This window comes from Adiantum capillus-veneris, chromosome 12 (assembly GCF_014529385.1).
Source record: "Adiantum capillus-veneris isolate H3 chromosome 12, ASM1452938v2, whole genome shotgun sequence".
Classification (NCBI taxonomy): Eukaryota; Viridiplantae; Streptophyta; class Polypodiopsida; order Polypodiales; family Pteridaceae; genus Adiantum; species Adiantum capillus-veneris.
In genome coordinates, this window is record NC_140942.1 from 52,869,932 (window position 1) to 52,886,916 (window position 16,985).

General features: G+C 42.8%; 1 protein-coding gene across 3 annotated transcripts in view; it reads right to left on the bottom strand.

Moving 5' to 3' along the window:
* Positions 1–16,985, bottom strand: part of LOC147445745 (FKBP-like peptidyl-prolyl cis-trans isomerase family protein) — a 52,742-nt gene that overhangs the window by 10,745 nt on the left and 25,012 nt on the right. The gene's annotated exons all lie outside the window — the stretch shown is intronic.

Here is a 16,985-nt window from a genome sequence, read left to right on the forward strand (position 1 = left end):
CTGCTAGAGTGCACCTTTTGGCCTCGGAGATCCGGAATCTGATATTGGAGATTCATTGGAGTTTACAGCCTCTTCATGTAGAGGGGCGGTACTAATTCAATTACTTGTTCATTACACACAGAGGAGTGAGAAGAAGAGAGAAGACAGATGTGTCCAACAACTAGATCATCACTGCGCACACCAATACCGACACCCCATAGGCCACAAAGACCAGCCCCCCTTTTGGTATTTCTTTATTCAAGTGAAAACAAACAATTCGAACACTTAGACCAAACTCCCACCAAGCTGTCCAAACCTGTCGAGGGCTGAAATTGGAGGTTTCGACCCAATTTTGGCAACATAACAGTGCCAACATCTCTCTAGGTCAAAAGTACAAGTCTAGGATGGAGTCCCTTGCATTTTAGAAGCTTCCCGGTGAGCTGCAAGTAAATTTCAGCCTGCTGTAATTTCCTGTTATGTCATAAAGTGATGACGTGGCATGCCCAACTGGAAGAAAAATGGCCAAGTGGACAAGAGAAAAGAACTTATGAGCACCAATCGTGGGGCCTCAAACCCAAAAAACCCAAAGCGTAGACTCTGACAATGGTTTCCGTAGAACGCACTGTACGGATGTTGACGTGGCAGATCGTACAGATTTTTGAATTTTGCATTACTGTGCTAACGTGGCAGGCTTTATAGATTTCTGTAATTTGCGTTGCTCGCAATTCTGGGCAGATTTACGCAAGCTTTTGGTGCAGATGCTTTTGAGGCTTGGTGCTTTTAAACTGATTGCTTTTGGGGCTCTGCTTTTGGGCATCCCTTGTAAGTTTACAAGAGGCCCTTGGGGCCTCACTCTCCAGAGCATTTGGACACAGTTGGAGAGCAGAGAGATTGAAGTTACCAGATACTTGGAAGATTCACAATGCATTTCATATGAGTGTTGATATCTTTCAAAAGTGAGGTGCCAATGGATAGGGAGCCAAAGGAGCAACCGGAAGTGGAAGAGACCGAGGAGATTCTCATTTCAGAACATATATTGGCTCACAAGGAAAGTGAAAGGTAAAGTGATACGCCGGTATTTAGTCAAGTTTAAGAACTATCCGGCATTGGATGCGAAATGGATGAAGGAGGAGGACCTAGCAGATACTCCTCAGAGTTTGGAACTTTACCTTGAGGCTTTTGGTTTAGCTTCGACTATTCCAAGAGTTCCTAATGATCAGTGGGTTGAATTTGGTGCAGTCGGGACTGCACAAGACGGAAGCTACTCCACTCCTTTGTCACACATTACCCAAATAGAATAAAGTCACTATGCCCAAGTCTATTACACGCACCACAACTGTAACCCTCGTTATACAGTGTTTGCATTTCCTACACTCAAGGCGCACAGTCCTATGCGCAATGGCAGGTCCTACAGTTCCCTGAGTGAGAGAAGCGTCCTTGGGTGAAACGCTACAACAGACTCAAACACAAGAGAGGAAGAAAATTCAAAGATTAACGGATTAGTGCAAAATCACAAATTTCTGATACCAATGTTAGGTGCAGCGGAATTGAATATGGTGACAAGATCTAGACTTTACACTTCCCCAAATCTTTGCTTCTTTCCTAGCTTGAATGTGTGCTATTTAGCGCGAATGATGGTTCCTTTTATTTCTTTGTTGAGAGAAAGGTAGAGATGTGTATCGAGAGAGAGAGAGAGAGAGAGAGAGAGAGAGAGAGAGAGAGAGAGAGAGAGAGAGAGAGAGACCCGATGGGCTCCCAACAAACCCTCTCAAGGGCCCCCCACACTTGCCAATGTGGTATTTGCTCTTGATTGCGTAAATGGAATGTACACACATGCAATACCTCAAGTGGAGACTTTACTTACTCGAATGGGGAATGTCGCCACGGGGTAACTCTTCAAGATGAAGCACCTCCGGGCTGACTTGATGCACCTTTGGATCCCATCTCGATGAGGGGTTCCAAATGGCCACCAAGGGTAGATCTGGGGCTGAACGCTCCCGATGTGAGAAGAAACAAGGACTGAAAGCTGGCTGCAAAAATGCAGATTTGGCATGCAAAACGCAGCAGATCTATCGCATAAAGCAGGGCTGAAAACATAGATCTCAATGATGCCAATGATAAACCGCAATGGGAGCACTCGATGCCGGTAAGGGAATGGCCAAAAAGAGGATCAATGGGCTGCCGAAGTACCGAACTGCATCTGGGAAGCCAACATTAGCGAATTCGATGCGTTTCCGGTGAGGAAATGGGCTGGAAACAGAAAACGCTGGGCTGAATGGGTGATCCGGGGCTTTGCTCGCGAGGAGAAGGCAAAAACGCTGAGGGCTGATGTGCAAGCAAAACCTCGGACCAAATTTGCAATGCAAAACGCTATGCTCTCTGCTCCCTTTATAGGGGATTTTCATGAGTTATGAACCACTTAAGGTCTAGGTAGGGAAAAACCTCTGTCAGATTCTTAAAAATAAATCCATAAAATAATTTCTTAATAAGTTTGACTGGGGTGAAGTTTTTGGGTGAAATTGCCGCACATTTGCCCACTCGGGAATCCGATCAACGAGGGGAATGGCTAGTTGGATTCCTCTAACCTAAAACTATATGCACGTCATGAGAGATGCCCACCATAGTGTAATAACATCTGTCAAAATGCTTGTACAAACCATTTATGCAAGAGGGTTCCAAAACTGGAAAACCTAATCTAATGGATTCGTTCAGACATGTAGGTCTTGTGAACACAAAATTGCCGGTAGTAAACCCCCTAAGATTCTAGACACTCCTATGTAGGGATGGGTGGAAAATTGGCTCAGGAAGTCAATCCATGTGGCACATAGAGCCATGTGCACGTGACAGATTGCCATTAAACTCTTGGATTGTTATAGCCTTTGTGTCCATGATGTGCAGGAGCATGGCAACAGCTCGCATGGCAGTCCGAGAACATTCAACAAGGTACCAGCCCACCAAATCCATTTAGCAGATTCCCTGCACAAGCTTCATCTCTAGCAAAGCCAAGGGCTCCATTTTTGTACAGATACAAAGTGGGTCAAGATTCTGTAAGTCCACAGAACTGAAGTACCTATTGAAGCATCAAGAAGCACATAAATACTGCCGCAGGCATCTACCTTAGGGGTGAGCACTTCTCCAAGAAAAATTCCTCCCCTCTTTTTCTATGCAGGTGATTGGGTGTTGTTTTGAAGTCATCTCCAGTTAATCTTCCAAGTTTTGTGTGGTATCAAGTCTCTGTGCAGTTCACCACCACCTGTTCAGTTGCGACAATCGGTTTCACTTCCAAAATTGTGAAATCAGCTCCTAATTGTTGATGCTACCGATATGACTGCCAAAAATCGTTCTCATAAATCTGCAAAATCTGTTTCCCTTTGTAAAATGCCAACTCTTATAGGCATAAGCATGCCCATCCTGTGGTAGCACAACTCCAATGCAACTCCCTTGAAGGTTGAACATGACCTAAACTAGACTCTGTTTTACAAAAAACATGCTAGGAGAAAGATGAGTTTTACCTCGCTCAAAAACAGCCAAGTAGATAAATGGGAACCAATTCTTCTATGACGAAATCATACTTTTCTTCCTCTTCATGCATCCAGTTCAATTTTCCCCCATGCAAGGCAACTACAGATGAAAGATTGGTCTTGCTTGATTTAAAAGCAGAATCTTTTATGATTTCTCCATATCCTTCTTCCTCCACATGCATCCGGTCTGGATCTACCCCATGCAAGTCTACCACGGATTAAGGCTTCGACTTGCTTGATAGGGAACAAAAGAACTGAGCTCTAATACCCCTGGAACCGGCCACTGACATTTGAAAGGCAATTGCACTTCGAAACTCAGCAAGATTTACCAAAGGTGAATTGAAATTACTTAAATTGAGCACATCAATATACCAATACTTCGCATGAGAGATGAGGTTCCTCTAGGGAGAACATTAGCCCCAAATCGGGTGCCTTTTTACTTGTTTCTGAGCATCAAAATGCATACATACCAAATGTAAATATGCACACCTATCACACAGGGGAAGCTCCAGATACAAAAAAAAAGTCCATAAATACAAGAGATGTACAGGAATAATATGAATCTCTCCCCAGTGCCAGCCAATACTCAAATCCAAGTAGATGATGCTCTAACACAAGGCATTGACCCTCAATTACAAGCTGATAACAATGATTCACAGATATAGGTAGTGCAAGTTCCGATGATGGTGGCATGCAGAGTGCAACTACGGCAGAATGCCATTGAAATTCACACAACCTATAACAAATGTACTGTACAATCTAGGACATTAGTGAAATAAATATAGTCTGTGGAAAAATGAAGGCAGTAGTAAGCTTAAGGGTAACAACTGTTATAGAGTTATGGCAACTCTTTGGATTCGTCCAGTCAGTCCCAATTTCTCCTAGTGATAGGTGACAGGGAGTGAGGGCTGTTTTGTGGCTGTGCCCAGCCAGAGTGAGGGTGTTTTCTCATGTCGGAATGTGTCTAGCCATGGTTTTTGGTTCTTTCTATTGCCAGTAGGCTCCTACAAGCTGGGAGTAGTTTTCCCAACCTTGCCTAGGTTTTCCCCGTGGCCCTTGAGGGCCTCAGGTGCCTTCTATCCGATGGAGGTTACAGGATGTGGACCATTGCTAGATTGTTTCAGCTTTCCCTGATGGAGTTTTGTTTGTCGTGCCTTCCCGCAAGGGGATCATGCATGCAGCTTTTGGATCCAGAGGGGGAACCACTTCATTTTCAGCCTTCTTCTTCAAAGAGAAGTGTTTGTACACCAATAGAATATTCTTCAGCACTTATGGAGCAGATTTCTATGGCTGTGTTTTCTTCAAGGAGATGGATTGGCAGATTTGTTGCGCCTTTTGCAAATGCACAACTTTCTTGGAATTGTCGACGGAGCTATCTATCCGTTGGGTAGCAGATTGATGATTCAATTGCACTTTGTACCAGATTGTGGGTCATGGATCATAGAGGGGGATCTCTTCCCTTGGAGAAGCAAAGGATGTTCTTTGATTTTTTTCTTTTCCATCCAAGGATGGAAGTTTCACTTCCGGCTTCGGTACTTTCTTGTTCATCCAAATGTGTCGGAGTTGGCTTTGACAGGCAGAGGGGGATTCTTATCCCCAGTACCACTTCTTGTGTGATCGTCCAGCTTTAGAGGATGTGGTTTAAAGGTGGAGCATATTGTCACAAAGTGATGACGTGGCGGACAGCAGAAACCCTAATTTCTGCCAAAAACCCTAATTTCCGAAAATCGCGGAGGCTGAATTTTTTTATATTTTTTATTTTTTAAATTTGGAAAATGATGAGCGACGCAAATTTCGCTTTTTCTCTACTTAAATGAGAAAGAGAGAGAGAATGCTTTTGCTTTCATGTTTTGACTCTCTGTGAGAGAGAGAGAGAGAGAGAGAGCAATTGCTTTTGATTTGAAGCTTTTGGGGCTCTGCTTTTGGGCATCCCTTGTAACCTTTAAATTAGTGGTGAGGGCCTCACTTCTCAGGGCATCTGGAGGCAGAGTCTGAGAGTGAAACCCTAACCGCTCTCTTGTACTTTGATGATTGATTAATACAAAAAGAAATACCGAAAGGGGCGCCGGTCTTTGGGGCCAATATCTCTAGGCACGGAACTCCGCCGGGCCAGTGCAAATCTATTGTGATCTGTGAATTGTTTTGAAGTGGTTATTTGGTGCTGTCGCGGTTGATTCTTGACTTGGAGTGTCGAAGTGTGTTACAGTGGTATCAGAGCACGACCGATTTCTCCGAGAAATCCGATCCCCGAAAATTTTTTTCCGCGGCACCTATGGCTTCAGGCAATGATCAGTCAACTCCCTCTGCATTTGGAGATGCGGGCAGGGATCACAAGGAAGATTCTGGCAGAGAGTACGGCCCGCCTTGGCCTACTTAGGCGGAGCGGCGAGAGATGGAGTGTCGCCAGTTGATCGGCGATGCAACAAAGATGATGCTCAATTTTGCCAAGGATCCGAAGATAGCAAAATATATGAACCAGACCTCTTTGAAAGAGGTACAGATGGAGTGGCAGAGAACCACAACACCACTCCCGAAACCCGCTCTCAAGAAACCTTTTGCCTCCAAGAAAATATACGGAGAAGGAACTGGAGAACGTGGTTGATGCACGGATTGCTCAGCTTTTCGACGTGCAAAAGAAAGACAAAAAGCACGGCAAAAAGCAGAAGAAAGGCACTGACTTCCCGGGATATTTGGGTCGTCGGTTGACATTTGACAAGGCAAAGAAACGGAAGAAGCGTGTTCGATTTGAAGGAGTACCCATTTCTTCTTCTTCTTCTTCTGACAGTTCTTCTAGCTCTTCAGATTCGAGCGAAGAAGACAGAAAAGGTAAAAAGCGAAGCAAGAAACAAAGCTTCGGAAAGGTCAAGAAGAAGGCTACATCTCGCCCAGAGACTGACAGTTCTTCTGAGGACTCGTCTACAGACAACTCAGATTCCGATGACGGAAAGTTTTATGCGAACAAGAAGAATTTTTACAAAGCCAACGAGTATGACTTTCTCGAAGAAAAAAGCAAGAAAGTCCGAGAGTTTAAGGAAGGTGGCCACTCGATCAAGTTTGATACTTTTCAGGATACTCAGATGCTTCGAAGGCTTTGTCTTTTATTCAGCAGTTTGACATCGCTTTCGCGGAAGGACGCTATTCAAAGCACTCCAAGATTCAGAGAGCTACCTATTACCTTAAGGGGAATGCTCGTACTTGGTGGTCCACGCTTCTTTTAACAAGAGTGCGCCACTTAAATGGCTGAAATTTAAGAAGCTTTTTATTTCTTCTTGGTTGACACAAGAATATGAACGAGATGTACGAGTTGCTTGGAACCATCTTCGGATGACCAAGAAAGATACAATCAATGCTTATTGTGAAAGATTCTGGAACTCTTTTCTACCCGCCTCTTCATTCAAGAAGATCTCGTTCAGAGAACAGATTGACGGTTTACCTTGGGTCTACCTACAGAGATCCGAGATCACAAAAGTCAGCTTCTATTCAGGAGTTGATGAGTCATGCGAAGCGGGGCTTTGCCATTCACTCTGGCAGTTTGACCTACCCCACAGATGAGGCCATGACACAACGAGCCGAACAGACTTCTGGGAATGAAAGAAGAATGAAAAAGAGCAACCCAGAGAGAAAAAAGGATGCACGACCCAAGCTTACTCCTGAGGAGAGAGCTCGCTTCATCAGAGAGGGGAAGTGCTTTGGATGCGGGGAACATGGACATATCTCCGCGAAGTGCCCTGATAAGGCACAGAAAGAACAGAATGATAAAGACGACGACAGTTCGAGAGTTTGGAAAGTGCTTTGGATGCGGGGAACATGGATATATCTCCGCGAAGTGCCCTGATAAGGCACAGAAAGAACAGAATGATAAAGATGACGACAGGTATGAGAGTTCGAGAGCAGCTGAGGAATGTGGCAGAAAAGGCAGATAGAAAAGCAGAACTGGTACTACATGGCGTGGGACATGCACCGAATCTAATGAATGAAAGTACAAACTTTGCCGCTCTCGGGGCAAAGTGAAGGATCAGGAAGCTCTTTTGAAGGAGCCAAGGCCAACTTCTTTTCACTTGGAATTGGCGGCTCGATTTGGAACTACGCCCGACAGACTGACGCCACAGGCGGAGATAGTTCGACTGGCACCCGGATGGGATGTTGCCATTACACCGAGCATTGGCAAACTTTGTTTGCAATGACAGGGGAGTTCAAGGCACGCGAGTGACGTTCTACTCGGGATCCCTTGGTACCACAAGAACTACGCCGTGGTTGACTACCGGGCCGAGAAAGCGACTTTGATAAATGAAGGGCTTAGAGATTGTACTTGATGAACTTCAGTTTTCTTACTCATTCTTTTGGGAGAACTGTACGATGGATAAAGGTTGAATATGTTTTGACCTGAAGAAAAGAATGCCAAGATTTTTTCTCCACGCTCATGCCGATTGCTTTTGAGAGGACCTGAAGATCATACCATTGATCTGATATCTGGAAGCACGCCATCGAATCGGCCACCGAATCGTGTGAGCCGAGTACAGAATGAAAAGATTATGAACCCAGTGAAAGACCTCTTGGAAAAGGGTCTTGTCCAGCCTAGTACTTCACCGTATTGCTCTCCAGTGTTGTTGGTTTTTGAAGAAAGACGGATCTTGGAGAATGTGCATCGATTATAGCACTCTCAACGAAATCACCATCAAGAACAGATTTCCGATTCCTAGGATCGATGATATACTCGACAGGTTACAGGGATCCTCGTGCTTTAGCAGGATTGACTTGAAGAGTGGATATCATCAGATCAAGATAGCGCCAGGAGTTGTCTACAAGACAGCTTTTCGGACGACTTTTGGGTTATTTGAGTTTTTGGTGATGTCTTTTGGCTTAACCAATGCTCCTGCGACATTTAACCGGATGATGGATAGGATTTTTCGAGAGTACAGGCTATTTGTTGGCACTTTCTTTGACGACATCATTGTTTTCTTTAAGAATGAGGCAAAACACAGAGATCATCTGCTTCAAGTCTTTCAGGCATTACGAGATCACACGCTAGTGATTAATGCAAAGAAAAGTGAATTTTTCCTACAAGAGATACACTTTTTCGGACACATTGTGTCAGCAGCAGGAGTGCAAATGGACCCGGCCAAGATAGAGACTATCCGTGATTGGCCCGATTTGAGGAATGTCCATGAAGTTAGAAGCTTCTTGGGACTTTGTTCGTACTACAGGCGGTTTATACGAAAGTTTGCAGAGGTTGCTTCCCCTTTGCATACCTTGACACAGAAAGGAGTACCTTTTTTCGTGGAGACCCACAGAGGTGACTGCCTTTCGGACATTGAAAGAGAAATTGACTACGGGACCAGATTTGACTTTGCCGGACTTGCAGAAGTCATTTGAAGTATTTTGTGATGCTTGTGGTCGTAGTCTGGGTATGGTCTTGATGCAAGAAGGCCATGTCATAGCTTACGAGAGCCGTTTGTTCTCTAGGACGGAGATGACAGCACAGATCTATGGGAAAGAGCTTTTGGCGGTTATCCACGCTCTTACTCAGTGGCGGCATTACCTACTCGGAGCGGATTTTACTGTCTTTACAGACCATCAGAGTTTGCGCTACTTCTTGTCACAGAAGCAGCTTTCGGAAAAGCAGATGCGGTGAGTGAACATCTTGTCACAGTTCCACTTCCAGATTGTCCATGTGCAGGGACATAAGAATGTGGTGGCAGATGCTTTGTCTCGAAAACCGTTGGTTCTGGCTATTTCCGCGATACATCATAGGAGCTTCGAGGATATGGTCGATCAGTTTGCCACACATACAGATTTTGCAGATATTTTCACACGGATACGGGATGGGGAGACACTAGCTGGATATTCCCTTCGGGAAGGCTACTTGATGAAAAAGACTATGTTGTGCGTTACACAGCCGTTGAGGAAAACGGTTATGACTGATTGCCACTGTCCACCTTTTACGGGTCACCGCGGCATTGCTACTGATAGCCGTTTTTTCGGCTCTTTGTAATTGCCACAGTGAGTTACCTCACCCTACCAAAATCACCCAAACACTGTGGCTATCCCTACCATTTCACTGTACATAGACGTGCGTGAGTCACGGGACTTTTCCCATATCTTCTTAAAAAACCCTCAATTAGCTAGTCATTGGGCTAGTTGAGCCAAAAAAAATATAAAAAAATAAGTATATTATGGCCCATGCGTATGTAAATATTTCTTTGTATATAGGGCCTAAATAAAAGATTTTTTCATAATTATTTTGGTATTTATTTAAATATTTCTACCTAGGTGTGTGTTATTTATGCTCTGTACATTGCCTCACCATTACCACAATTTTTTCTTACCATTTTTCATACTCTTTAATCCATATAGAAATATTTTCATGTAAGCTTCTCTTATATTTGGTGTAACTCCACCCCAACAAAAATCCAAAAAAACTAGTTTTATTTATGTGTATATTTTTTCACTATTGTGATTTTTCCCTTCCTACATCTATTTTGTTTTTTTCTAAAAAATTAGAGCACCAAAATATTTATCTTTTTATGGTAGCCTCATAATGAGAGAGATTTCTTTTGACCCCTTTATATTTTTTTTCCACTTATATTATTTATATTTGACATGTACATATTTTTTAGACCCCTCAATATTTGATTTTCTTAGTTGTACTATTCACTTATATCATAATCTCAACAATATCTTCAATTATAGACCTACCAAATAAGGTCAAGGGTAGGTGGCATGCATACATGCACTATGGAGGGCTCACTCTTGGAGGTATTCAAAAGAATCATCCAAAGAAGGACCCCACAAGGACCTTGTGCAGTGGAAAAAAACGGTCGGTTTTGCTGAATTTTTAAAGTTCACTTGCTCTCCGAATTTGAAAAGGTGATACAAACAAAAGTTGTAGCTCGTGGGCTGAACTTTTGCCTCAAATGTTTTCATATTTTTTTGAGCTACGAGCTGTGAGCTATGATTTTATTAGTGGACCCCAGTTTTCCCATGTTATGCAACCACACTCTCTCTTCCACTTTATCATTTTCCTCTTTCACACACACTTCTCCACTCATCATCCCAACCTCTCTCACCCCTCCTCTCTGCACCCTACTCACCTTCTCCTCAACCTTGAAGAATAAGAGAAACCATGGTGAACTCATACCTCCCACACACAATTCCATTCCAAAATTGACCACCTAGTCTCATTTTTCCTCCTCCAATTTACCCATATCTATCAAAAAAACCACAAAATTCAGCCTCTTCTCTTAAAAGACAGCATCATGGTGGTTGATTACTCAGCTTCAATTACCTTGTCTCTTAAGGAAGGTCAAGAGTGGAGAAAAAATGTACCGTCAAAGCTAGTGGACCGTCAACAAGCGTCAAAATTGGCCCTACTCAAGACACTTGGAGCATCAACCTTGTAAGAAATCCACCTTTTCTTACCTCTTGAGAGTTTGTCTTCCTTATTTGTATCCTACATGGATACTCCCATTGTAAATATCCAATTCCATTTGTAAATTAATACTAACTCTACTAACACTAACCCACTATGAAAAGTCCTATCACCTCCATTTCTCTCCTCTCTCTTTCCCCACCAACTTCTTGATAATTCCAAGCAAAAGAAATTAGATAAATGGCTGAAAATCTAACCCAACCATGGTTAGAGGAGTAACCCTAGCCTTCAAAATTGCTATAAAAGGAGGGTGTGGCTAGCACAAAAGGGGGAGCCATAAGCAAGAGCACTATGCTATAGCTTGAGAAGCCAAGCTCAACCTCTCTAGAAGGAGCTCTTGAGTGGAAGCTCATTGTCTTATGCATGTGCATGTGTTGTAATAGGGGATTAGCAAGGGAACTCTATGCCATTGTAAGAGAGAGAGTGATCATTCAATTGAGAGTAGGAAATCTATCATTTCTCCTACTAGTGTAAGCCCAACATTTGCTAAATCAAGGAGGGTGGATTTGGACTAAGCTTGGATACTTTGTCTCCCTTCCAACGTGAAGTAATGGACAACAATGATGCGTAAGTGTCTTGGTGTTTTTTGTTAAGTTCTTAATAGCTTGTCTCTGGTGTTGTCATCAATCTAGCCATAAATCCCACATACTGTAAGAGGGCGACAGGGTGGAGAGGACTCCCCTGGCCTTAAGACAGTGATTAGGGTGGCTTTTCTTGTGATGTGTTGTTGTGAAATTTACGCAAGCTATGTCGAACAAATACTAATCTCACTTTGATTTGTCATGACAGATTTGTAAGAAGGTATTAGTGCAACAGGCACCCTCTTCCCCCTTCTCTCTCTTTCTTACATGTATATATTTATGTTTGCTTGATCATTAACGATACACTTCAAAGCAGCCCGAGCACCATCTCTCTCTCTCTCTCTCTCTCTCTCTCTCTCTCTCTCTCTCTCTCTCTCTCTCTCGTGTTTTAGTGTGTGAGAGTGTTCCATTGGTGTTAGGGTTAGTGTAAATTCCTTGCTTGTTTGTGGGTTGCTCTAACGATTCTCGTCTTTTGCGTCTTAGTTCGCTCTTAAACTAGGTGGTGCCCCTTGTGTAGTTGGGATTTGGCTGTGGGTTTGTTGTTTTGGTTTGTGTTGTGTTGTGCCCCAGCCCCATTGAGCAGCACGGGAGCCTTGAAGGGTGTCTAGAGGTTGCTCTTCTTGTTGCCCGCCCCGGACCGCCTCACTACCACCATGAGAGCGGTAGAGAGAAATTTCTTTTCGCGGAGACTGAAGAAGGATGTGGAAGAGTTTGTGTGCAGTTGCTTGGTATGCCAGAAGGTCAAGTTTGACAGGCATAAGGCACAGGGATTGTTACAGCCTTTACCCATACCCTCCCGCCCCTGGGAAAATATTGAAATGGATTTCATTTTTTTTTAATCTCCCGAGAATACAGAATGATCACGATGATTTTCCGATTACATGGCATGCCTGAGACGATTGTCTCCGACAGAGACCCCAGATTTATGAGTTTGTTTTGGAAGGCAATTTGGGAGAACATTGGCACGCGGTTGCAGTTCTCGTCATCGTTCCACTTGCAGACTGACGAGCAATCTGAGATTGCCAATTCAGTGATTTTAGATTTATTGAAGTCTTGTATCTCGCATCAGAAGACTCAATGGGAAAAGAACTTACCTTTGGTGGAATTTTCCTACAATAACACGATACACTCTTCGACGGGGAAGACGCCATGTGAGATTGTTGAAACTGCTGCGAAGGTTCCATCCTTCCTGAGCACGAAAGATTAGAAATTTGAAGCGGATGACTCTTCGCGAGATTTGGATACGGCTTTTGCCAAGGTTCGCGAGACTTTGCAGGAGTCTCAAGAACGATAGAAAAAGGCAGCGGATCGCCATCGTCGTGACTGGAAACTGAAGGAGGACGATTGGGTGCTCTTACTTTTGAGAAGGCACGCCTAAGAAAGAAAAAAGGAAAGGAGAGGCTTTTTCCAAAGCTTAGTATGTGATACTACGGACCTTTCCAGATTACTGACAAGATAAATGATGTCTCCTTCCGATTGAAACTGCCAGATACTTGGAGGATTCACAATGCATTGCATGTGAGTCTCTTGAAACCTGTTAAGGGTGATGTGCCTGATGGTGGGAAGCCTGATGAGCAACCCAAAGTGGAAGAAAACGAGGAAAGGTAAAGTCCGAAGGCGGGTTCTTGGTTAAGTTCAAGAACTTTCCTGCATTTGATGCGAAGTGGATGGAGGAGGAGGACCTAGCAGATACTCCTCGGATTGTGAAACTTTACCTCGATGTTTTGGTTTAGCATAGTCTACTCCAAACGGAACCCAGAAACTCAGCTTGGCCGAAGATCTGGTGCAGTGGGATGCACAAGAGGGGAGTTACTCCGCTCCTTTGTCAACAGATGCCTCGATTTTGATACTAAAGTCACTGATGTCTCTTTGAGCTTCAGGGATACTGAGAGCTGACAGTATTCTGCTGGATGACTTTATGAAATGGAATTCCTGATTATGATACTGATTTGTTCTTGACTTCTTGTGAGTGCAGGAACTGATAGACGAAATGACTGCAGCATTTTGGTCTGATTGATCTCGAATAGACATGTTTGCAATAGGGGTTAGTCAATCGGACATAGTTGAGGTCCCGATTGGACCTAGATGTAATTGCTAGTGAAGCGGTCCGGGGCGGGCAACAAGAAGAGCAACCTCTAGACACCCTTCAAGGCTCCCGTGCTGCTCAATGGAACTGGGGCACAACACAACACAAACCAAAACAACAAACCCCCAGCCAAATCCCAACTACACAAGGGGCACCACCTAGTTTAAGAGCGAACTAGGACGCAAAAGAGGAGAATTGTTAGAGCAACCCACAAACAAGCAAGGAATTTACACTAACCCTAAATCAATAGCACACTCACACACTAAAACACGAGAGAGAGAGAGAGAGAGAGAGTGCTCGGGCTGCTTTGAAACGTATCGGCAATGATCAAGCAAACACAACTATATATTTAAGAAAGAGAGAGAAAGGGGGAGGGGGTACTTGTTGCATTAATACCTTCTTACAAATTTGTCATGACAAATCAAAGTGAGATTAGTATTTGTTCAACATAGCTTGCGTAAATTTCACCACAACGCATAACAAGAAAAAACCACCCCAATCACTGTCTTAAGGCCAGGGGAGTCCTCTCCACCCTGTCGCCCTCTTACAGTATGTGGGATTTATGGCTAGATTGATGACAACACCAGAGACAAGCTATTAAGAACTTAACAAAAAACACCAAGACACTTACGCATCATTGTTGTCCAATACTTCACATTGGAAGGGAGACAAAGTATCGAAGCTTAGTCCAAATCCACCCTCCTTGATTCAGCAAATGTTGGGCTTACACTAGTAGGAGAAATGATAGATTTCCTACTCTCAATTTAATGAACACTCTCTCTCTTACAAATGACATAGAGTTCCCTTGCTAATCCCCTATTACAACACATGCACATGCATAAGACAATGAGCTTCCACTCAAGAGCTCCTTCTAGAGAGGTTGAGCTTGGCTTCTCAAGCTATAGCATAGTGCTCTTGCTTATGGCTCCCCCCTTTTGTGCTAGCCACACCCTCCTTTTATAGCAATTTTGAAGGCTAGGGTTACTCCTCTAACCATGGTTGGGTTAGATTTTCAGCCATTTATCTAATTTCTTTTGCTTGGAATTATCAAGAAGTTGGTGGGGAAAGAGAGAGGAGAGAAATGGAGGTGATAGGACTTTTCATAGTGGGTTAGTGTTAGTAGAGTTAGTATTAATTTACAAATGGAATTGGATATTTACAATGGGAGTATCCATGTAGGATACAAATAAGTAAGAAAAACTCTTAAAGAGGTAAGAAAAGGTGGATTTCTTACAAGGTTGATGCTCCAAGTGTCTTGAGTAGGGCCAATTTTGACGCTTGTTGACGGTCCACTAGCTTTGACGGTACATTTTTTCTCCACTCTTGACCTTCCTTGAGAGACAAGGTAATTGAAGCTGAGTAATCAACCACCATGATGCTGTCTTTTAAGAGAAGAGGTTGAATTTTGTGGTTTTTTTGATAGATGTGGGTAAATTGGAGGAGGAAAAATGAGACTAGGTGGTCAATTTTGGAATGGAATTGTGTGTGGGAGGTATGAGTTCACCATGGTTTCTCTTATTCTTCAAGGTTGAGAAGAAGGTGAGTAGGGTGCAGAGAGGAGTGGTGAGAGAGGTGGGGATGATGAGTGGAGAAGTGTGTGTGAAAGAGGAAAATGATAAAGTGGAAGAGAGAGTGTGGCTGCATAGCATGGGAAAACTGGGGTCCACTAATAAAATCATAGCTCACACCTCGTAGCTCAAAAAAATATGAAAAAATTTGAGACAAAAGTTCAGCCCACGAGCTACAACTTTGTTTGTATCACCTTTTCAAATTCGGAGAGCAAGTGAACTTTAAAAATTCAGCAAAACCGACCGTTTTTTTCCACTGCACAAGGTCCTTGTGGGGTCCTTCTTTGGATGATTCTTTTGAATACCTCCAAGAGTGAGCCCTCCATAGTGCATGTATGCATGCCACCTACCCTTGACCTTATTTGGTAGGTCTATAATTGAAGATATTGTTGAGATTATGATATAAGTGAATAGTACAACTAAGAAAATCAAATATTGAGGGGTCTAAAAAATATGTACATGTCAAATATAAATAATATAAGTGGAAAAAAAATATAAAGGGATCAAAAGAAATCTCTCATTATGAGGCTACCATAAAAAGATAAATATTTTGGTCCTCTAATTTTTTAGAAAAAAACAAAATAGATGTAAGAAGGGAAAAATCACAATAGTGAAAAAATATACACATAAATAAAACTAGTTTTTTTGGATTTTTGTTAGGGTGGAGTTACACCAAATATAAGAGAAGCTTACATGAAAATATTTCTATATGGATTAAAGAGTATGAAAAATGGTAAGAAAAAATTGTGGTAATGGTGAGACAATGTACAGAGCATAAATAACACACACCTAGGTAGAAATATTTAAATAAATACCAAAATAATTATGAAAAAATCTTTTATTTAGACCCTATATACAAAGAAATATTTACATACGCATGGGCCATAATATACTTTTTTTTTTTTTTTTTTTTTGGCTCAACTAGCCCAATGACTAGCTAATTGAGGGTTTTTTAAGAAGATATGGGAAAAGTCCCGTGACTCACGCACGCCTATGTACAGTGAAATGGTAGGGATAGCCACAGTGTTTGGGTGATTTTGGTAGGGTAAGGTAACTCACTGTGGCAATTACAAAGAGCCGAAAAAACGGCTATTATTAGCCCTCCCCCTGGTCGATGGTATATTCATGTACCATCATAGAGCATCTTTTCCAAAGAGAGTGCTTCAGAGTCCTTGACGAGATTTTTATTGTTTGGCCCCTCAGAATTTTGGCCAGAGTTACACTCATGCTTCATGTAACAATACTTACATGAAACAATGGCCTTTTGACAGATCTTTGGTAGATCCTTTGGTAGAAGGCGACTCAAATAGGGCTTCAAGCGATACCCGTTTACTTTCCTGGAGTGCTCTTTACCATTCAAGTCCATAAGCTGATAGTAACTTGAATTGAAAGCCTTCTTGACTATGTATGGCCCTTGCCATCTTGTTTCAAATTTGACATCAAAACGATTATCGAGTCGATTGTCATACCTTAGCACAAGATCTCCTTCATTGATGCCTTTGTCCTTCAGTTTCTTGTCAAGCTTCTCCTTTGTCTGTGTGGCTTTCCTCTTATAGCACTCGTATGCTGCTTCTCTTTTCCACTCAAGCTCAGCTAAGGTAAGAAGTCGATCCATCCATGCTTCTTGATCATCTTGTGCTGATTTGCCATGAAGTCGCATTGTTGGAATGTTTAGCTCAATTGGCTGTAAAGCCTCTTGACCATAGACCAAGTGAAATGGTGTGAACTCCGTGGCTTCCCTATATGTGGTTCGATACGCCCACAAGGCACCATCCAAGAAGTCATCCCACAACTTTGTCTTGTTTTTCACCATCTTTCTAA